General features: G+C 36.9%; 1 protein-coding gene across 5 annotated transcripts in view; it reads right to left on the bottom strand.

The window, feature by feature from the left end:
- LOC306878225 (epithelial discoidin domain-containing receptor 1-like) overlaps positions 1-12,001 on the bottom strand; it is a 39,084-nt gene extending 27,083 nt beyond the window's left edge. For all 5 annotated transcript variants that reach the window (XR_013784936.1, XM_079430434.1, XM_079430432.1 and 2 more), the window contains exon 1: positions 11,628-12,001. The gene's annotated coding sequence lies outside the window, so the exon portion shown is untranslated. The remainder of the gene's footprint in view (positions 1-11,627) is intronic.
- Between the last annotated feature and the right edge of the window lie 11,413 nt (positions 12,002-23,414).

Here is a 23,414-nt window from a genome sequence, read left to right on the forward strand (position 1 = left end):
ATTCACTCAAAAGTTAATTTTTAAAAACACTAACATTTGTCACACTGTTAAAACTATTAATAACACCGTTAAACAATGTTTTTTATTGCACACTATACTTCTGTGATGCCTAAATAAATGTGTAGCATTTAAAATCCCATTTATACTGTTTTTCCTAATGTCATTGTGGAACTGTGCTGCTATGACTATTATATTTTTATCCATTCAATTTTAGGATGAAATATGATCTCAGTTATGATGTCAAAAAATGAGGGGAATCTCCACCTTTCTACAACTGATGAAGTCAGTTAGACTGAACAGATATAAACACTTGAGATCACTTCATTTACTCTGGTGGTCCATCAAGCTTAGAAATTCTCCCAAATTCAACATACTGCATTCCAACAACCACATGTATCAAAACACATTAGAAAAAGAAATGACACAACATGCCATGTTTTCCCATTAACACCAACCCCTTTTCTCTGTGAATATGGGATTTGTGTTTGCGCATTAGGTTTCTTTTTTAACTGATACATTGATAATAATGCAAAACGTTTCTTGAACACCAAATGATTTCTGAAGGATCATGTTACACTGAAGACTGGAGTAATGGCTGCTGAAAATTCAGATTTGCCATCACAGGAATAATAATAAAAAAAAACATGTAAAATAACAGAAAACAGGTATTTTAAACTGCAATAATATTCACAATATTACTGTTTTTCCTGCATTACTGATCAAATAAATGGAGCAATGGTGAGCATAAAAGACTACTTTCAAAAACATTTAAACATTATCTGTCTCAAACATTTGAATGGTATGTGTTATATGCACATAGGTTACAGTTTTGTTTGTTTTTTTAAAATCACACATGCTGTTATTTCAGCATCATCTGGCATTGCTGTCATTCCATCCCCATTAAAACAAGGTTTCTGTGAATATGTGATTTGTGTTTGTATATGTGTATATGGAATGGGGGTCTGTGAGTGTGTGTGAGGTGGCAGCTGTCCCGTGCTGAATGACAGCGCTGGTTCTGGGCTCTGTGAGAGACAGACAGCTGATGCACAGCTGTGCAGACACAAGGACAAAGAGAGTAGAATCTGAAAGGTGTGGAAGAGGTGTAGACGAGGCATGCATGTAATAGACCCATCTTAATGGACTGTGTGTTAGTGTGTGCTTGTCATATTCAACATACTGTCTGTGTGTGTGTGTGTGTGTGTGAGCGCAGTGCAGCAGCCAATGCAGCTGTCCGGAGCCCAAGACAGGCGGTGGCCAACACACACAAGCTGCAAGTGTTTCCAAAACCCAGGGAAAACAGAAAGGAAGGGAGAGAGAGAAATATGAGTCTGTGTGCCAAACAATTGTAATGCAGTTGGCATAACGAATCCTCTCACTTCTGTTGACAATAAGTGTCATTACTGTTGCGTAATAATTAATACTCGCCAACTTGCCACGGTCCAAAATTAATACTCGCTAAGCACCAATGCGAGTAAAAATTGACTTTGGCGAGTAAATAAGAGATAATTGCCAGTTAGCTGGTAACTTTATTGTGCACTGCAACATTACCTCATCCAAGTCAAATTTTAAAAACAATAATCTGAACATACTTTCAAAAAAAGTACTGAATGGAATGCTTTGGGGGAATGCATTTTTGCTTTTTGGAAGTATTCATAAATACTTCTATTGTATTTAAATTATGGTTAACTGTAAAGTGTACACTGTGTAGTGTAAAGTGTAATGTACTGACAAGCATTTATAGTAAACTAAAACATACTTTAATGTAATTTCTATTGAACCATGTATTCATGTATTTTAATAAATATATTTAATAACAGACTGTAATGAGGTTACAATTTAGTACATTTAAAATATATTTACTTTAAAGTTATAGTTCACCCAAAAATGATTAATTATTATTAATTATTAATAATTATTAAATATTAAAACTCATGTCGTTCCAATCCGAGAGCTTTCTGACCCTTCATAGGCATCAAGGGAACTAACACGTTCAAGACACAAAAAAGTAGTAAGGACATCATTTCAAATCATTAATGAGGTGACATCAGTGGTTCAAGAGTAATGTTATGAAGCTATGAGAATACTTTTTGTGCTAAAAGAAACAAAAATAATGACTTTGTTTAACAATTTCTTCTCTTCTGTGTCAGTCTTTGGCACGCATTCACAAAGAGTATCACTACGCAGGAGCTGGCATTCTGACTGACGTAGAACGTCCATCTCTCTTAGTTCATCGTCTGTATACTCTGGTTAAAACAAGTAAGGCTGGGCAAAAAATTGCAAGTCATCTCTTTCGAAACTTTCAGACATGTTTACAAAGACTGTTTTATGTACTGTGTGTACCTTATTCTGCTTGAAAACAAGGTACAGCGCATCCAGGTTCTACATCATAACATTACGGTTGAACCACTGATGTCACACGGACTATTTTACCAATGTCCTTACTACCTTTCTGGGCCTTGAACGTGTCAGTTGCTTTGCTGTCTATGCAGGGTCCGAAAGCTCTCGGATTTCATCAAAAATATCTTAATTTGTGTTCTGAAGATGAATGAAGGTCTTATGGGTTTGGAACTACGTGAGGGTGAGTAATTAATGACAGAATTTGAATTTTTGGGTGAACTGTCTCTTTAATTGTGTTAAGAAACACTCATGAAAGTGTACATTTTAATAACACATAATAAGTTGCCTTTTATTTAATTAATATTACAGTACACTACAAGTGCACATTCAATAGAATTAAGCGCACTTCTTTTACAGAAGGAACTGCAACATTTAATATGGCAACTATAAGACTGGAAGCTCGGTTTTACGGTTAAGATCCAACCATGTGCTTGTTTATTCTCTAGAATGTTCATGCACATTAGCTTCATCAACCTTTTTTCTTTTGACCTTAAGAAGCACAATTTAAATTGTTGTCAGATTTTATTTCTGATTTGAAAAAGTAATTTTGACTGTCATGTAGATTTATTTCCCTATTGAGATAGATAGGAGCTGTATTCACATGGCTGGAAATACTAACTCCAGGGCCGTTATGAATATGACTGCTGAATGAACTGACTTGCATTTGATATGATGCACAGACTGACAGAATGACCTGCACTGTTTTTTCACTATTATGAAAGTAAACAAAATGGCTAAATCATCCCATTTTCATTAGTACACAAATGTGTATGTGTGCACAGTTTCAATGCCTGTAAGAATATTCTGGCTTGCAGTAGTATAACCTTGGACCCTGAGCGCAAAGGAGTAGGGAAAAAACCATCAGAAAATATAAAACTCAGGCAATTAGTTCTGCTGTAAATTCAAAGGTAACGCAAATTTATACGTTAAGTTTGATCTGATCTTTCATTTCTCCTATAAATGTTCATTTCATGTTCTGCAAAGAAAGACATTTCTATATAGCAGCAGCTTCATGTCTCTTTGCTGGAGCGAGTGAATGAGCTAAACCTCCCTGCGGTTATGCTGATCTGGTCCTGCGGGAGCCATATAAGAACCAGGCTGGAAAGACGCCCCTATGTACTGGGTTCAAACAGATGAAGATCTTAAACACTCAAATGACTCACTGCATACATCAAAAGTCAATCAGAACCCCCTATAGCTTACATTATATAGTAACAATGTGGCTCATAACTCAGGTTGACACCACTGAGGTCACTCTGGGTGTGATTCTGCCCCAGGGAATTTCACACAGCAAATTCGTCAGTTCAGCTCCATTTAACAAATCCCTTTTTGACAAAGTTTTAACTGACTCGCTTGAAGCAAGTTCTCACACACACACACAAGCACATCAAGAACTGTCAGTATCAGACCTGCTGATAAAGCAAATCTCACAAATGCTCACAGTTTGTGTGTTTTTGAGTCTATAACCCTTAGGACATAACGGCTGGGTAAACAACATATCACATCATCAATACACGTGACATATCATCACTGCTGACTTTAACCTTCATGACCCCATCTGCACAGAGTTTAACCCCCATGAGCTGGGACAGAGAAAAACTTGGGGAAGAACAAAAAAAGCAAATACATTCTTAAAATTCCCAAAAATGACTACATCACACAAAGAATATTTCAGCAAAAAAAAAAAGAATAAACACTTTAAACTGTAAATATGAGTAATTAAAAAAAACTAAGGGCCAGATTGACTAAACAGGGCAAATTAGTGTTAGAGCGCAATCCCATAAAAGCACAGATGGTAGTGGAAGTTATGTGGCTGATCTACAGATAGTTTGTACATCAAAGAACACAGACGCATCTGGATCATTTCCATAATGACCAACACAATCTACCAAGAGTGGCGCAAATCAGCATCTGGTTTAAAACATTTTTTGGGTAGCAAATAATGGCACAAATACCAGTATATTGACTACTGCAAACCTTAGTAAATCACCTTGTGTGATTCATTTAAAGGGGATCCATTATGCAAAAATCACTTTTATAAAGTGTTTGAACAGTTGTGTGGCCGCACTGCGTGAAAACTACCAGCCTATAATGGTAAAAATCCACCCACTCATTTTTTTATAGTCTAAAAAAATCATAAACAGTCTCTCAGAACGAGCAGTTTCAGATTCTCCCTCTGTTCACGTCAACGAGGGGAAAAAGTCCCGCCCATTTGTGACGCTGCCCTATAGACACAGCCCTGAGCGCCAAAGAGGCATTTCAAGTGTTGCGTTTTGGGATGCACTTACGAACATAGGAGTCTCCGTAGACTTCTTCCATCTGAGGACACGTGGTCAAGTTACATTGTCTAAGGAAATGTCCCGGAAAAAAATCGATAAAGTCCCCAATACGTGTAGGGATCAATACCAAACAAAGTAAGACAAATACCAGACAAAGTAAGTACCACGCATTTGTTTTCCAAATTGCCCTTCTGAAAGAGCTTGGCACTCTGTAGGGCTAATGATGCTAAAGCTACCATTGTCTCTGTCTGTTTTCACTGGTGCTGTCTTCATGAATGATCGTGAATAGGAATGTGGTAGTTAAAAATTGTATATGAAAGCAATGCGAGTCGATCACTTGAGTTTGTTGAGCTCATAATCACGAGTGGGACTTATAAAGTTTGTGATAGCATGCCATGCACCATGAAACCAGATATTGTTATTTTTATCCTGCTGTGCTCCCCGTCTGTGTAATTCACAAACGATAATTTATTATGCACAGTACAATCAGATGGCTGACTTTGAAACAGAGTTTGTTTTCAGTAAAGATAACAGGCTTGTACTAATGGTGGAATGTTTATTTGCAAAGGCTAGCACTGCTATTGTCAAGCTTGAGCTCTTGAAGCTCCGCCCTCTTCTCCGGGAGCAACAGCTCATTTGCATTAAAGCAACATACTCAAATACAGAGCGTTTTGGCTCACACCATAGAAGTGGCAATTTTAACAAGCTAAAAAAAATTATCTGTTTCACATACACACTCTGGGGATATCAGAGACTTATTTTACATCTTGTAAAAAGGAGCATAATAGGTCCCCTTTAAACAAACGAAGTAAAGGGATTTGGATTCAAACCTGGATCTCCTGTACATGGACCACAGTTCAACATGCCCTGAGTGCTAACTGCTAGGCCATGTCTCTGACAAATACTCCTTTTAATTTTCAATAAATCAGCGTATGTAATTACTTTCATTTCATCACCATAACGTTGTAGTGTTGTTATACAATACTGATTGAGTAAAACGGTGTCCAAACCGTTTAAATAACAGTGTTGATTGTGCATATGCGAGTCCCGCTGACTCCGCCAGGCAGATGAAAACTTTCCAACCACTCTGTCCAAATCTGTGGAGAATGACTGAATCAATGTGTGCGCTCACGCTGGCATGAGAAAGAATCAGTGAGTAATGCTCATACTGAGGAGACTCAGCTTCCTCGGATCTATTGTTTTGATGTTTCCCTTTAAACATCAGATAAAATGGAATTTCCTATGACCTATGATTTTTTTAACTCAAAGAGGACGACCACACAATCTCTGAAACACATCACCTCTGAAGTTGTCTCTCTCCGACAGTGGCAATGTTTTGAAGAATGAAGGGTCGTGTTTACACTTGGACACACCATTTTCATGCTAAATCATGACTCAGGTGTGCGTCAGTCCCCACACTGACTCAGTCGCACGGATGAGCTGTTCCTTTGGCAGTCCTGCCAAGATGACCGTTAACTTCTGAATTTGTGGCTGACAGGAAGAGGAAATCAAAATTACTTACTCAATGAACAGAGTCAGAGAGAGGACATATGAAAGAGCAAGCAAGAGATAAAGGAGCAGGAAAGAGAACAAAAATTACAGGATGGAGAATATTTTTCTGGAATTATCTGGCCAAATTATTAAAACCACTGATATTTAAAGCCTCAACTACATGAAAACCTCACCCAGTAGACATTATATTGCCTTGACCCGCCAGGTACATTTCTACACTTGCCAGATTTACCTCGTCACCCCATCAAACACTCACAGCTGACAGTTCCCACAATACACCCAGGCCATTTGAACAGGATGCCAAATCCACTCTCCCATGCACCGATATCCAGAGAACATTACCCTATTCAGTTTCTTTGAGCTAATAAAATAAGAAATGCGTTTTTTTCAAGTAACCACCTGTGTTGACCTACCAATTACCATAAAGTCTACTGTTAGGTCAGATATTCCGTGAAATGGCAGAACATGCTCCATTAACATTTTATGAAGTCTGAAATGTTCTATGAACTGAGTCTGACCTCTGTTACAGGAAAGTTTGGGAGAAACTTGTTCATCTACTCACGTCAATCAAGACACAAGGACATGCTAGTGGTTTTACCTCAGTCCTGGGACAACATTTCCAGCAGTATCTCTCCACCACTGCAACCTTTATTATTTCATCTTCATTAATTAATTTCCAAGTGACAGTATTCTAAATCTACATGCATCGTTCCCAAAGATTTTTTTAAATATGCAAATATAAATTTACATAGAAAGGTGAGATAAATGGCAGTAGCTATACAGTACATGCACACAAACAATTCATTAGTAATCGCATTGATGGCCTTCATGTAAACATCAATTGATCTGAATGGACTTTCGGCTGAAATAAAAGGGGTGGTGCAGACCTGAAATAATCCAATCAACAGGGGGAAAAAAATAATGTAAAAGCTTGAATTGACCATGTTCTCTTAGCTTTCTTTGAGATATGTCATCAAGGCAAAACCGACAGTAACCATTGGTAACTGGCAAACCACTGGTGAGATGTGCATTCTCTCTACTGATATGTTTACCTACAGAAAGCTGACAAAATCAAGTCATCATAGGAGTTTCGGTCAACCCTTCAAAACCAATTTGGCTGAAACCAGAGTTAATTTTATTGGTGATTGGACCAAATATTTTCAGTTGCCGAAACTACTCACAGCATATTGTTTATCGACTATATTGTGGGTGGTTAAAGGCAGGTTCTACAATGAGCAAAATCAAAGAGAGAAGTGTGATACTGCTCTTTTGTGCAACTGAGTTAGAGCACTTTGATTTTGGACCTTGAAGTACAATGAAAAAGAGAATAAAAGATGAGTACAGTCTTTAGATTGAGGATTATTAGTCATTCAAAATGGGTGAAAAGACAAGAAAGGATGGCATTTTACAAAAAGTAGACAGGCCAAAAGTAATAAATAGACCAATTCCAAGAGGGTCCTCACACCATTGGTGCTCAGGCCCTAGAAAGAAAAGAAAGAAAAAAGAAAGCAGTGTTTTATGCCCACAACAACACTAACCTGAGTGCAAAATCTCCTCCAAAAGCTTAGCATCAGATCGCACAAGATGTATCTTGACTGCTGATGATTTGATTTGACTGATTTGATGCATTCACATATGTATATATAATATCTGTCTGACGTCTAAAGAATTACTAAAAACTCCAGAAGACAAGCACAAAAATGCTGAAAACTGTTTTAATAAGCAGAAGTGAGAGTTGTCAGGGTCTTGTTTTCCTCTAGAGTGTTTGGTAGTCTGGACTCAGGCAAAAAACACTTACCGAAGCTGCAGCTTTGATGTTAAACGGTCCTGTTTTCACAAACAAGTTTCAAAAGCTTGTCTAAGTTTGCTTGAAGCCATATGTAATTACCAGAGAAATAAAAGAGCCTGGCAGCAGTTGTGATAAAGCACGTGTTTGTTAGTAATCCTCTATGCAAATCAAAACTGTCCTACCTGTTCAAACACATTGTCATATTACATTTAGGTTTATACACCTGCGATATGTACCTAGAGGACATGCTAATGAGTTGTTTCCTCACTGTTCAAACTACATAATATAAACAGCTTGCCCATTTTGTGTTGGTATTATTTCTTCGGGTAAGAAACAATCTGAATTACACTTTCGTTTTTTGCTCTCCTGCAGTTCCATGCTCAGAACAGGCTGTAATGTTTCACGTTGTGGTTACCCCCTCAAGTCAGTCTTTCATTAATACAAGCAGAACCATTATGTAAGAGTGATTCATGAAGCCTTTCAGAACATAACATACATACAAGCCAAGGATCTAAGAACATTGATTTCTTCAATGATTCAGCCTTTAACAGACGGGTTATGCGTTAATCATAAAATACATGAATAGCACATAATGAATCAATAAGACAGGCAGAATCAACAGCAGCATCAACCTTGAAAATGTACCTGTAAATTTTTAGGTTGAAGTAATGGAGAAGAACAAGCGTGTTCGTAAATGGGAGCAAATCTAGAAAACATACACAGTAAGGGTGTCCAATTGTCTGCGGACAATGTCCAGCAGAATTTAGCTCCAGGTCTAACACACTTACCTGGAAGTTCTTAGTGAGTCTGAAGACCTTGGTTAACTGGTTTTGGTGTGTTAAATTAGCTTGGAGCTAAACTCTGCAGGACAGTGGCCCTCTAGGTACAGGTTGGGACACCCCTGATATGCAGCATTTGTCTATTTGATTCCATCAGTGTTCACATATTTTTCAACTTTCAATTTGAGATTTTCAGTTATTAAAACGTGATTATGCGATCCTCTCCATAACAACATGCTAACACAACTCTGTTTTTTCCTGAATTTCTAAACAAAAAAAAAACATTTATATATTGACCTCTATGACCTTAATAAATGTGTATGTACACACAAACACCCACAGCACTCTAAAGGAGCTGACAAAAGAGACTGAAGATAGAGACAGTGATGTGTACCTGATAGATGAAGGGATGGATGATAAATGATTTACAGCTACCTCAACATCAAGATGGGACAGCATGGAGACAGACAGTGATGGAAGACAGAAGGTGAACAGAATGTGATATGAAGTAAAAACAGATTACTCAGGAGGATAAATTACAGCATCGAAAGTATGTGGACTGAAGAGAAAAAATGAGAGCGAGAGAGAAAGAGAGAAGTAGGGTGTGTCAAAAGACAATTTAATAGATGAAATATGATGTTAGTTCCAACTGAGAGGACATTTCCACTCGCTATGCCATCCGTGTCCCTTTCAATCCCTCTATCATTACTCACCACACGCTAGTCAGAGATTACCTGGCTGTTTACACACAAGTGTGGAGACAAAACGGTTTAAGAGATGCATGAAAAACAATTCATTGTGAGCTTAAACACACACACAAAGACACTCATATCAAGAATGAGGTGAAAAGCAAAGAAAAGCAATTTATAGTTCTTTGTATTCAAGTCAAGTCAAGCCAAACCTCCCTGGGATAATGACCCAGCGCAGAGTTCTTGGGTGATTTCGACACAAACAAACTCATAATAAAAAACCCTCACTGCCCAGATCAATGCTTTCGACCTCCTCAGAGATGTTTGCGGAGTGTCTGTTTGCCTACACACAAACATTTACACGCGCAGACATTCCTCTGTACCCCTCTTTGTATTTGGTCCCCTCCCTTGGTGACACAGCGCAATTCAGTACACTTTTCATTGTGTCTTTTTTCACAAGTCTCTGAAACCCATTTTAAACAGAGAGAGAGGAGAAAAAGAAGATGGAAAAGGGGGAGGGTGAATTTTCAGCTTCATGGTGCATTCATTAGCATCTCTTCATTGCTTTTGCGCATACACTGCATTTTCTTTTGCCTGTTCAGAAAACACTAAACCTCTGCTAAAATACCCATAAACCCCATAAAATATGACATAATAGTTTTACAATGATAAGTAGATTGAAATAATCTGACATCATCTGAATGAAATCCCATAGCTCTATTACTATGGTTACCATGGTAATGTTCCTTCTCAGTTTCATCAGAAATTGAACTCTCCTTTTTAATGCAAAAGTACATTCATGTGGCCATTTTTTGTAAGGTTGGTAATTTAGGTGCTTTGAAAGCAGTTTAAAGTTGCTCTCTCGACAGTGATCCATCCACAGGGTCTTGTGGTGGTCTGAGGTCACCTCTGCCGCAGGAGGGTCACAGCAACCCAACTAGATCTCATGACAAAACTTTACAAGGTGGAATTTTGTACACATTTGTATGATGTGATTTGTATACATACATTTTTTTTGAAAAAGATAAACATGGAGGTCCACCTCTAACCTAACAGTCACTGGGGCATTAAAAGATTATACAAAAACGTATAAATTAATAGGTACAATTTTGATTTAGTCACAAATCACCATGATTTTTGATTTAAAACTATTTTACCCATTTAATCCTACTAGTAACATCTGAGACCAAAATGTACATTTCACTTTGAAAGGTAGGCCTATGAGATGATGTAAACTTTATAGCCTAAGTGCAGACTTTATTATTTTCATTTATACATTTTAAGTGAAAAGTCACGTCACTAGAGCAGTTTTAATTCAATTTGTTCCTCTAAAAGCTAATATCTGAGTCAAAAAGGTAGATTGCATATTCAATTTCTCTGCAAGAAGTAAAACACATGTGCTCAACAAATGTGATTAAATCGGTTAATGTGGTAAGCAGTCATTTAAAAGCTGTAAATAAGTTCAAACACCAAGAGCAATCGTAAATCAGTGCATATAAGGTCTGATAAGTAGTTTGCATAAATCTTACTGGTTTAACGCCATGACTCGTCAGTCTAGCGTGTTTTTGAGACTGCTCTACAATTACAGTTTAATGCAAGATTGCGGTAGCCCATAAATACTAACTGACGCGTAATGCCGGGGCCACAGGTGGGTAAATATACCACCAGAGTGACCCACAGCAGTTTTCAAGCCATTTCACTGTATTTGTTATAATAAATGTCCCCATTAAACCGTTGTTCCAGGTATAATAACCATAACTAGGAACCATTTAAATTCGCCGAGCGGGTGTGAATAACAACTTCACAAACAAACAGCACGACTCCGCACCAGACCGAGCGCATTCCCGGTACCGTGGCAGACGTCCAAGCTCCTCACATATACACACACACACACACACACACACACACACACCGAGACTCTTGGCCGCCATGCACGAGACAGAGACGGTGAAGTTTACTCGCGCGACGACTTAACACATTTGAGCACAGTCTAAAACAACTGGAGTTTAATGGAAAGCCAAATGCGTTTCCACGCGGCGGTCGAAGCAACACTGACAATCGCAATCCGAGTATCTACAGTGCATTTACTAAAAACGACATAGTAAAAAATAACGTCTGACAGCTTGCTGACCATAAATAAACTACACTTATATGTGTTTTCATTTATTTTCTTACCACTTACCTAGAAGTCTGTCAGAACGCGAAAACGTCTCCAAATGTGTTGCCTGATCTTCTTTTTAATCCGAGTTGTTCACTTTGGCAGGTTGTTTATATACTAGGTAAATATAGTCTGGCACAGTCTTATGACTTTGTGCTTAAAGCCACAAAATCACCAATAAATAAACAGAGTCAAGAAAGCAAAGGCAGGAAGTTTCTGAAAGGAGGCAAGCTGTACGTCCCACGCTGGAAAAGGTTTGTAAGTAGGAATGTTCTTTAAGATCCGACTCCTCTATGAGCGCAAATGACACTGGCGTCCTTATTTATTTCTCAATCAGTTCTTCTCTCTCCGCGCGCTCATAAGCGCTTAGACCTCTTTCTCTTTCCCTCAGGGCTTGCAAACACGACCAGGTGCTCATTTACATAACTGCACTAGCTACGTCCAATGGCAGCCCTCAATCAGGTGCTTCTTTGAATATTTAATGAGGCAATTGACCAATCCGGAGCGAGTAAAGCCAGGAACCCGTGACCTGGCAGCGCCGCTGTAAATGATACTCAGCGCTTACCTCTGAGAGACTTAAAAAAAGTGTTACAGGAATGGAGAGATTTGGGGAATATGAAATTTAATATTGCTGGTAAGGAAACAACAGGATTTACCCTTTCCGGTGTCCACCGTAAATCATGTATTCGCTATATCTCTAATAACTAATAACTAAACATTGTTGGCTTTTTCCCACAGAGTTTGATGTTAGCGTCAAGAAACAAGCCTTTGTAGTGTTAAAAGATGGCATTATTACAGAGCAAAACTACAGCAATATACCATTATGTCCTGAGGCAAGACAGTAAAGATAGTGTGTTAACAGACTAAAACCTGAGCTCAGAGGCAATGAGGAGGAAAAGTAAAAGAAAGGTCGTTAGATTAAAAAGTTCAAACGCTATGCTAGATTCTACAGATGTACAAATAAAGGAGAATGAACGGGTGTGGTGCTTTAATGTCAGTGAAAAGCCATATTAAAGGTAAATAAGACAGGTAGAGAAGGGTGGGTGAGTGAAAAAAAGCTATTCCACAGCTATGTGTTGCTACTTGCCCATTCACTGGAAGGAGATGGGAATTGGAAACTTGTTGGCAGTCATTCAGTAACACTGAGGTAAATAGAGGACCGAGAGAAACAGCAGTCTACCTAGCAAGTCAATATTGTTTCTCAAAGCCTATTGACCGCAGGCATCGTGTATGAGCATGAGCATGCGTGAAGGTATTGCTTTTTATGGCATGGAAAGAATTTGCACAGAGAAGTGAAGCATATTTGAGAAAAACAGAGAGAGATATCGTTTAACATCAGGCTTGAAACTGTAACAAAGGTGTGTTTAAGGAGAGAATGTGTTTAAAGAGAAAAAAGAGAAGAATTGAAGGGGTTCCACTTCAAACTTTTTGAAAGCAGCTTGTTCTTTTGTCCTCTTCGCACTGAATGAACAATTGTGCATGAACTGGTTTGACTTTGAATATGATTAACTCGCACAGTTTTAATGGTTAAAGATTCTGACCCAAATCCCCTGCTTGTTTTTTTCTTTTTCCTCACACTTTGCTTTGTAAAGTCGGCATGAAAAATTCACCCTTCCTAGTTTCTAAATGCATGTTATAGATCTTAATGTGAACAATTCATCTGTGCATGTTCATTTAAAAAACAAAATGTTTTCACCTAATGTTTAATCAAAGTGTCAACTGGACCTTTCAGTGAAAATGACAGATGTCTCTCTGGAGACTTATAGAGAACTTCTACAATCATTTAGGCCACTTAAACTGGATATACATCCCAATACAAAAAAAAAAAAGATCTGATGCATCTTTGGTTTCATTGTAACTTTAAAGTCGGCTTGAAATGGATATTCACTCCTCTTTTCTAAATGCAAAAATCTTTTATTTTTATTTATTTTTTATTTTATTTTGTTATATCTTACACTTATTTTTGTCATTTTTAACCAAAATTAATTGAAATGACAGGCTTCTCTGTGGTGACATATGCTAGACTTGTCCAATCATTTAGTCTGTTTAAACTCCGCCCCTTTCTTACAATTGACCACAAGCTCAAGCCAAGCGCTATCCAATCAACAATAGATGGATAGAACCAAGTCCCCGCCCTACTTTTTTGATAATCAGTTTTACTTGGATAACTATCACAATATGAAGAAATGATCTGTCGCTGTTTCCATTACATCATGACTTTAAATTACTGACTGGTTCAGGGAAAGGAAAGGATGAGACGGATGGCTGGCCAAGTATGGTGACCCATACTCGGAACTTGTGCTCTGCATTTAACCCATCCAAGTGCACACACGCAGCAGTGAGTAGTGAACAAACACACACACACACACACACACACCCACACCCGGAGCAGTTCAGTGGCTGCACTTCTGAAGTTAAAAAAGTTGGCAGACACGTCAGTGTTAAATTTTATGTTCCAGCTAATCTTCATGTTTTATAATGAAAATCAATACTGTGAAGGGCATTCCACCACAGTGCAATAAAGCTGAGGGTACGTCCTTGAGCAGAGCTCAGTTTACCAGGGTGCCACAAGAAAAGACAGGAACTATAACTTTTCGACTCTGTTAGAAAATTGAATGCTTCCTCCAAAGCCTTAACTTGTGGCATAATATGATTACTTCTTCCACTCCTTCTCTTCCCACTTCCCTCTCTCTGTTTTTCACTCCCTCCCTTTTTTACCTCTCCCCCGCTCCCCTAGCTTTGTGTGTTGCTCTGGCAACCTGCAATCCCCCTGTAATGTTGCAATGACTTTTGCACATTGTTTCTTTGGTTTCCACTACTTGCACTGGCTTTGTCTCACTCTCTCTTTCATTCGTTCTCTTCCTGAAGATAAGGCCCTCTGTTACACTTGTTGAATGACTCTTTTTCAGCAGAGCTCTTCCACAGCTAAATTTCCATTCTTCTCTCTCTCTCTCTCTCTCTCTCTCTCTCTCTCGTTTTTTTTTTTTTTTTATTTCTGCTAAGCATGAAAAGCAGGCCTGATCCTGTGTGGAATGCACTATGAAGGATGGAGAGGGAAGAGAGAAGTATGGCCGAAAGGAAAAGGAGGTAAATCTAAGTGAAAAGTGAATCTGGTTAGAGTGAAAAAGAGAAAGACAGGGAAGCGAGACGACGCACTTGAGGTTTACCCCCTGAGAAGCCAGTAATGCATGACATTTTAATATTTTAATGAAATGAAAAACTGAAGATATGTGGTGCATGTAATCAGCGAACAATTACAGTTTCACAAAATGTGAATAATGAATTCAATTAAAAGACTATTTGAAAGTATAGAGCTGAAGTATGAAACACAAGAGGTTTAAGGCCTAAAGCATTTAGAAATTTGTGATCCAGGAATGTATCACATGTAACAAATCCTCTGTATAACAGAACATAATTAACAAATAACAAATTCTCTGAGTAAAAGAAAATCTTTCTTCTGAATAATAGAAGTATTCTGGCATTTTTTTTTACCTTTGTTTGTGTTGTAATAAAAAAGATTTTAATAAAATATATATTTTGTATAATTGTACGTACATACAGAAAAATGTATGAATCATACAAGATTGTTTACTATAATGGAAACATTAAGTGGAATTAAACAGGCTTTCAGTGTAGTTTTGGCACACTTCTGGTTTAATATTTGCTTCTATCCGAATACTTATAATTGTGTCATTGCAACAGATACAGTGGCTTTGCTACACAATCTTATGTATAATAACACAATGTACATCATCCAACATCATACAATAAATAATTTACATTTGTTCTAGACACATGGACAGACAAAACAGGACGTTTCCTGTAGAAAGGAACAAATGCAGGTTATGGTCGATCAGTGGAATTAAATGTTAAAAATTACTTTAAAAAGCTGCAAAGTGGCATAAGTGTGCAAGGTCACAGCTGAGAGAGAGAGAGATACGCATGGCTTTGAACATCAACATAATAGTTTGCATACATAAAGCATTCCATATTTTAATAGATCACTTTCACCAATGTCATCTATTCGTTTTATGTAATTAAATGCTGATTAAAGTGAGGAAGCACAGATCAAATGCACACCCATGAGTCCACATGTATGCACCCCTCCCCACCAACACACACACAGCTGTTGAGGGGCAGAGCAGCCTGATCACTCTCACAATGTCAGGCCTGCAGAATGCGGGGAAGCAACACAAACTGGCATTCCGCTCATTCCCTTACTAAAGCACATAATCTATCCATCTCTCCCCCTTTACTCACTATGGATCCCTCCCGCTACCTCAGTTTCCAGTGTCACACACATAAATCCTCCCCCCACCTTCACACACACACACACACACACAAACTCGAAGAATGGCAGGACATTCTCTGTTCTGTGCTCTCCGGTGTCCTCTTTCAAAATGTCTGGTTGTCACAGGGCCCCAGAGGTTAGAGAGCTTCTCTAAAGTGTCATAAGAGTGTAAAAAGACAGGGAGGATTCAGTATAGTGTGTGTGTGTGTGTGTGTGTGTGTGTGTGTTTTGTGAAAATGAGATGGTGCCTGAGGCTCAAAGGAATGCAAGACTTTTGACTTTGTCCTGTGTGCATGTGTGTGTGTGATGTCGAATGACAATGACAGAGGGAGATTCCTCCTGGTGTTATGTTTTAATGACATCACATTACTGCTGAAATATTAGACATTGTATGCAAGTCAGATGTGTTTTTAAAAGCTGAATAAAGGATGAAGTACACAGATCCTGTTTTTAAAGTACAGATACCCAGATGAAATATCACTTCTTACTTGAAAATATAAGTACTTATTTTAATCATAATGACTCAAAGTACTTACCTTTGAATGTATTAAAGTGTTAAATGTATGTTAATCTATAATAATATAATACAATTATTTTATTTATAAATTGTAATATATTATTTTATTTATATTAATATTATTATTAATTATAATTATTTTATGTATATTTGTTTACCAATAATAACACTATTATTAATAATTTAAGAATAAAAAATGAATAATAATAGTAATAATTATTATTATTATTCCAAAATATATTTATAATTTTATTATTTAAAAAAAATCTAATTATTATTTTAAAAATTGCTAAAGAGAGGGGGTCTAATGTTCCAGAAACATATTTTTCTGAAATATTGTTAAATAAAAGATAATAAATGATCCACTCAAAAAGAGTGAAGTAAAAGTTTCCCAAAATTCAAATGCTAAAATATTATTAAGTATTTAGTAAAATATTAAAATATAGTCAAATATTAAGCTAAATAATATATTAAATACTGGAATATACATATTAAATATGTGCCACATTTTACGGAGTGATCATGGTGCAAGATTCTAAAAACCAACAGTGAGGTGCATTGCAAAGGTCAAAGACTTCCATCTAGAGCTTGTTTGTCCAGACCAGCAATTAAAAAACAGAGCAAATTGTCATGTGTGAACCATCTCATAGTGTCTGTCATTAACATTGGCACTGAGTTTCTTTAGGCTTTTTATTTTACACTGATTACGGTAGCATAATATGTTTAATTCTGTGTTAAACATATTAGTGTGCACATTTGAAGATACTGACCATTTTAGGTTACTCCCTTGAATCTTTTCCAAAAGGCGAACGTGTCAGAGGTCACAGGGTCAGGTTGCAGCCGCGGGTGGGTGTCTGGGTGGGGGTCAGAAGGGTGTCAGTTCTCTGATCTCTTTTTTGGGTACTGGGAAGTAAAAATGCACCAGGCACAACCTCTGCTGCTCATCACTGATATCAGTCACCTCACATATCTGGAGGATGTTCTGTGTGAGTCTGCTTCAATGCCTTCATGGATCTAAAGTCTAAAGTCAAAATCTAAAGTCAAATCACGCTGACAGGCTTCTGCATAACCATCCTTTCAGCCAGGAACGGACAGCAGAGAAGCACAACCACTGGAAAAGAGGCTTAGCTTCAGTGTGATGAGTTCAAACAGGTTATTCCCAGACCCATAGTCATTTCCTGAACAGTAATCCCACTTATTATTTGTTGAGCTTGTCTTTTCTATGTTGTGTAGTTTTCTAAGATATAATCGCATAGGCATTTATCATGTTTACCCCGATTTAGTGTCTATATATCCTTATTTTGTGGGCTTGAATATTAATTGATTCATAAATATTCATGTTGTCTTAATTTAGATTTTTCTACATTGTTTTGTGCATTTTCTCTTTCTAAGTAAAATCTCCTTGGAAGATTAAAACAGATGGGTGAGTGTGACCGCAGGTGTTCTTTAGCAGACGGTAATTGTGTTTGTGTCTGTCTGTGTTTTTGTGTCATGTGGTTAGATGTTTTTGCTCTGGTTGACCGTTTACATTATATACTCCAAGACTCAGGATTTGCAGAAAGTTTACCCCAAAATTAAAATGATGTCATTGTTTACTCACTCTTATGCCATTGACCAAACCTGTATGACTTTCTTTCTTCTGTGGAACATAAAAGAAGAAATTTTGAAGAATGTCCTGGATTCTTTTTATCATGGAGTTCCTTACATTAAAGATAAACTTTCAAAAAAGGATGCAAAGTCACCATAAAAGTCTGAAGTTTTCAATACATAAGATATTTGAGGAACAGATAAAAATGTAAGTATTTTTTAGATCAAGTGAAATCAAATCAAAATATATTTATAAAGCATCATAAAAACTACAGAGTGTACCAAAGTGTTGTATGAATTCATAAGAGTAAAAATACAATAAAATACAAATCAAAATTTGAAATTGCATTAGGGAAGGAGATAATTTGATCACAAATAAACACCACAAATCTTGAATTCTGGCCTATCTATCTCTGGTGGATTCATGAGATTAAATTATTGTTTTGAGTCGGATATTTTCAACGAATCTTTGATTCAGTTTGCAAAACCTGCCTGAATGATTTGTTCATGAATCAGATTGATTCAGTTCACTCAAATTATCAGTGAATCTGACTTATTATTGGTAACTAAACTTAAAACTACAACTATTAAAAATAATTATTGGTAATTGAAATAAAATCAATTTTAAACTTAGAAACTTTCACGAAATTAGAAATGTTACTTAGGCAACTAACTGACATAAGTATCAAAATTTACAAAAAAAATGTTTATTTTTATTTTTATAAATAATCTATATTTCAGGCACATAAGAAAATTATGTATATAAGAAAACTCAAACTTTTTTGTAATTATTTAAAGTAAAATAAAAACTAAAAATTTAAAAATAAAATCTAATTCAAAATAATAATAATGAATGTTGAATGCTGCTAAATGTTCTGTATTTTGTTCACCCAAATATGTCATATGGTATCAGACTTCTTGGAATATACTAAATGGGTCATTTGGGCCACTTGCATTATTCTTTTATGATGCTTCTAGTCCAAATTTATTGTAATTTACTTCAAAATAGCAACTAGTACATTTTTCATAAAACCTTGTTTCATGTACCACAGAAGGGTGAATAAATGATGATAGAAATTACATTTTTGGGTCAGCTATCCCTTTAAGGACCCACCCACAGACTCTTCAATCAGTCTGCTCCTTCATTCCCAGATCTCTACAGGACCCTTCAGGGACTCTGATTCTTTTAACATGAAGAGAGAAAAGTGAAGAGAGCCTGAAGAGGGAGAGAGATCTGGAATTTGGGTGTCTCCTTTAGCAATGTTGCTGGAGTTCATGCTGTGACTACAGCACAAGTTTCATTCGACTTCCTCTCTCTCTCCTCCACTGCCTCTCATTCTTTTCCATCTGTGAATGAACATGTTTGTCATTTATTTGTGGAAGTCTGTGGCCTAATTCATTATTTCCTTTGTTAGACGCTCATTGTGTTTCCTAATTATGGGTTCTCTCTTTCAATCTGTCTCTTTCCCTCCCTTTCTCCCTCCCACATCAGACAGAATTTGATTCTCCCCAAATTACTGTTATTTTCTGTCTCTGCACTGAGCAGATAAGTGGTAATAACAGTTGAGTCAGGGTGTGGTGATCAGGTAGGCCGGCCTTTATAACAGCCCATCATAGGGGTTATTTCAAACTGTCTCCATGGAAACAGAGCATTGACTGTCTATGTGAACACACAACTGTCCTGCTTGCTCTCTTCCTATCCGTTCCTGCTCTATCTGGCTTCACAGTGAGAGTGAGTGGAGTGGGGGGTTGCTGGGATTTTGGGAATGAGTCCCATTGCAATGCAGTGAGAGCCCAAGCTAAAAATACCTATTGACACATAGACTCTAACAAACATGGTGAGCGGCAAACAGTCACACCACCCAAAACACACATGCGGAAAACGGTTTAGAGTGTTAAAAAGGGATGACAATCTAAAACATCGCTCAGTGGATATCTAAAATCTCTGTGATGTGATTTACACGGTCTTTAGTCTATCTGAGCTTATTCTATCACATAATAGGTGACTTGTGGTGGTCCTGGTGGGATGTATCATAAAGCTGTTTGATGATAATTTATTATGTCAGTACTATTGTGTGCCAGCATAGTTTGGCCCCTCTGACTTGCCGTACTGAAAGCAGAGTTTAGATTCAGGCATAAGGCAGGACACCTAATACACTTCACTGCTATCGCCAGCACCCAACTCGGAAGCAAACTAGAAACAACTGCCTGCTCATAAATTACACCGGTGTGTGTGTGTGTTTCTGAAGCACTGAGCGCACTGAAATAAATGTAGGGGAACCTCCTATCCAAATATATACAATAAACACTATAAATCATTTTTATACTCAAAATCATGAACAAAATTTATGTAGCGAAGTAAGGTCCTCCTTAGAGCTCTTCAATCATGTGGTCAATTTATAGGCCAAACTGGAAAGCTAATTTGCTAAATCCTATTTGAGGTATGACATAGAGAGGCCTGTTTCCACTGCAGAGTAAAAAAATATATAAATACAAAGATAATGCAACATTATTGTAATTTTGACCATATCTCTCAATATGACTTTATAGCTCGCAATTACAACTTTATTTCTCGTAATGATGACTTACATCTTACAACTGCAACATCATTTCTTCACTGTAAAAAAAAGTTGTATAGTAATATGGGCAGTATCATATGGAGGCCTCTGAATAAAAATAAAAAAGGTATTTGCAACTATTTTTCTCACAATCCTCACTTTATTTCTTGCGAGTATAAAGTCTTGCGAGACAGAAAGTCACAAAGTCACCTTTTCTTTATTCTTTTTTTTATTATTTTGGGACGTAAACAGACTTCCATAGTATTTGCATCTTAAAATTAAAGGGAAAAAACATTTGCACTGATAGAAAAATGTATGAAGTCCAGAAGTTGCAATGAGATGCACATATACCTCCACACATGATTCTCAAACATGGTGAGGATCAACAAAAATTGATTCAGTAAAAATATAAACCATATGACAGCTAACTGACAGTGACAACAGCAGCAGAAATTAAGCCAGTAAAATATAATATGTTTTATAATATTTTAATAATGACCACAAAATGTTTTCAAGCGGCAGTGCATGCTGGGAACTTGTGCAGTATTGTTCAACATAATATTGTTTGTTCAGATGACTCAATTTGGAAAGTCTGGAGAACATTTGGACATGTTGTTAACAAATACTTGAGTATCTAAGTAAAGGTAAACAAACCAACTTTTACGAGTCTTCTTGTTCAGGTCACAAAATAATAAACTGACACCTCCTACCAAATATTCTTTGTTACGAGCTCCTTTCTTACATTAGTTAGAAGAACTTTTCACAAGTCAGATTTTTGTTTTTGTGTTATAAAGTCACAAATGTGAAAGGTAAAGTTGCATTTACATCACACAATTGTGAATTTATTTTCTCTAAGTGTGAGTTCGTATCAGCACTTGCAAGTTTATTTCTTGTAATTGTAACATGCAACTGCAACATTATTTCTGTTGTCCAGAACAGAATTTGGACTTTATATTGCTCTGTGAATTTATTTTCATGCAAGTAAACATAATAAATACTTTATGCAAGATGTGGCTTATATTTTAAAATTGTGTCGTCTCAGAAATGCAACTTTATTTTTCACAATTGTAACTTTACATTGCTCAGTGTGACTTCAAATCGTGCAATTGTGACATTTCTTGTAAATGCGGTTGTTTTTCACGATTGTGACTTTATTTTGTGCAATTTTTATTTTTTAATAATTGTGAATAATTGTCTTTTAATTTTTACTTTATTTATTTGCATATGTGACTTTATATTGCGAGTTTATTTCTCGCAATTGTGACTAACATCTCACAATCTCAAAATTCTGTTTTACTTTTTACTCAAAGGCAGAAACAGGCTTCCATATTAAGATCATAAAAGCCTCTTCAGGCAAGTTAACAAACCTTGTATTATCCACAAACAAAAAACTCTAATAACTTTTTCAAAATTCCATTCTCATGTCTGTAAAATAATTAATCATGTGGTTAAATATCACTGGAACCATAAATATTGTGGAGCTACAAGACCAAGTGACATTCCTAGGATTGTGGTGCCAGTGTTATCAGTTCCCTCTGCATTCCTAAGGGAGGTGATATAGAGCCTATGAAAACAAGAAGACCAAATCCCACCTCTGCATTTTCTGCAGATACTGAAGCACACAACCCTATACTTCCATTTATCATTCAGGATGATATACAAGGTGCATTTTTCATTTTACTGTGAAAGACATTTAATCAACCAGACATCCTAACTGGGAAATCCTTTCATGTGACAAATGGTATGGTTAACATAGTCTGCCAAAATCACCAGATGTCTAAACAAGCAAGTTAACACCAATCAGATTAGAGATGTGTCTGGTTTCTGATTAACCCCTGTGTGACCTAGTGTGTGTTTACCATTGTTCACACAGATGAAGACTCAGACTTTGTCTCAGGCCATACCAGACCCTTGATTATACTGTTTAAAGCCAGACTGGTTTAATAGGGCTAATTCATTCACTCTTTGTCGATTAGCGGGTGTTGCAGGCTGGTTATGTACATCATGTGAAAAGCAGGCTGCTCTACACTAACGAAACACATATGGACAGCACAAGCATGACCAATGACTCCTGTTAAAGACCACAGAATTTCATTTGGATAATTTATGAGGTCACAGTTGAGTGAAACATGAGACTAGCGTGGAGCTGTCGGCGGTTACAAACTGGCAAATAGTTTTACACAATCTACAGGAAATTAGCGAGTTGTTTTACTGTTTTACAGAGGGGAAGATTATTTGTGTTGGTTATTATGAGCAAATTATGCTTGTGAGACACTGTAAGTATCCAAGTCACACCCGAAACCACAAGCATGTTTAATAGCTTTCCCTGTTTAATTAGAAATGGATTATAATGCAATCCACATGAAGGATTTTACACGACTTGTTTTTGATTGTGGTGCAATAATCAAATTAGATAGGAATGCTTCATTGTCTCCATAATGCTGCAGTGTTTACTGCTGGGAAATGATGAGGTGATGTGATGTGATGCAGTGCCGTGTGATCTCATTGCCAGTGATTGTCAAAGGTTTTATTTCCTAAGTGTGTTGCTGTAAAGCTCATAATTAGTACCAGTCAGAAGTGTGGACACACCTACTCATTCTTTATGATTACTATTTTACATATTTTACAATAATAGTAATTAAGACTGAAAAATCACTGATTGGAAGCATAGGAATTATGTAACAAGCAAAACTGTTAAACAAATCTTATATTTTTTTTCTTCAAAGCAGCTACTCTTTACCTTGATAACAGCTTTTTTGGAAACAGAATTCTCTCAGACAAATGAGATAACCACTTGCTTTGGTTTTTAAATGTATTTCTATGTAAACGTGGTAAACATATTTTCAATGTGATTTTGA

This window comes from Barbus barbus (assembly GCF_936440315.1).
Source record: "Barbus barbus genome assembly, chromosome: 12".
In the NCBI taxonomy this organism is placed as follows: domain Eukaryota; kingdom Metazoa; phylum Chordata; class Actinopteri; order Cypriniformes; family Cyprinidae; genus Barbus; species Barbus barbus.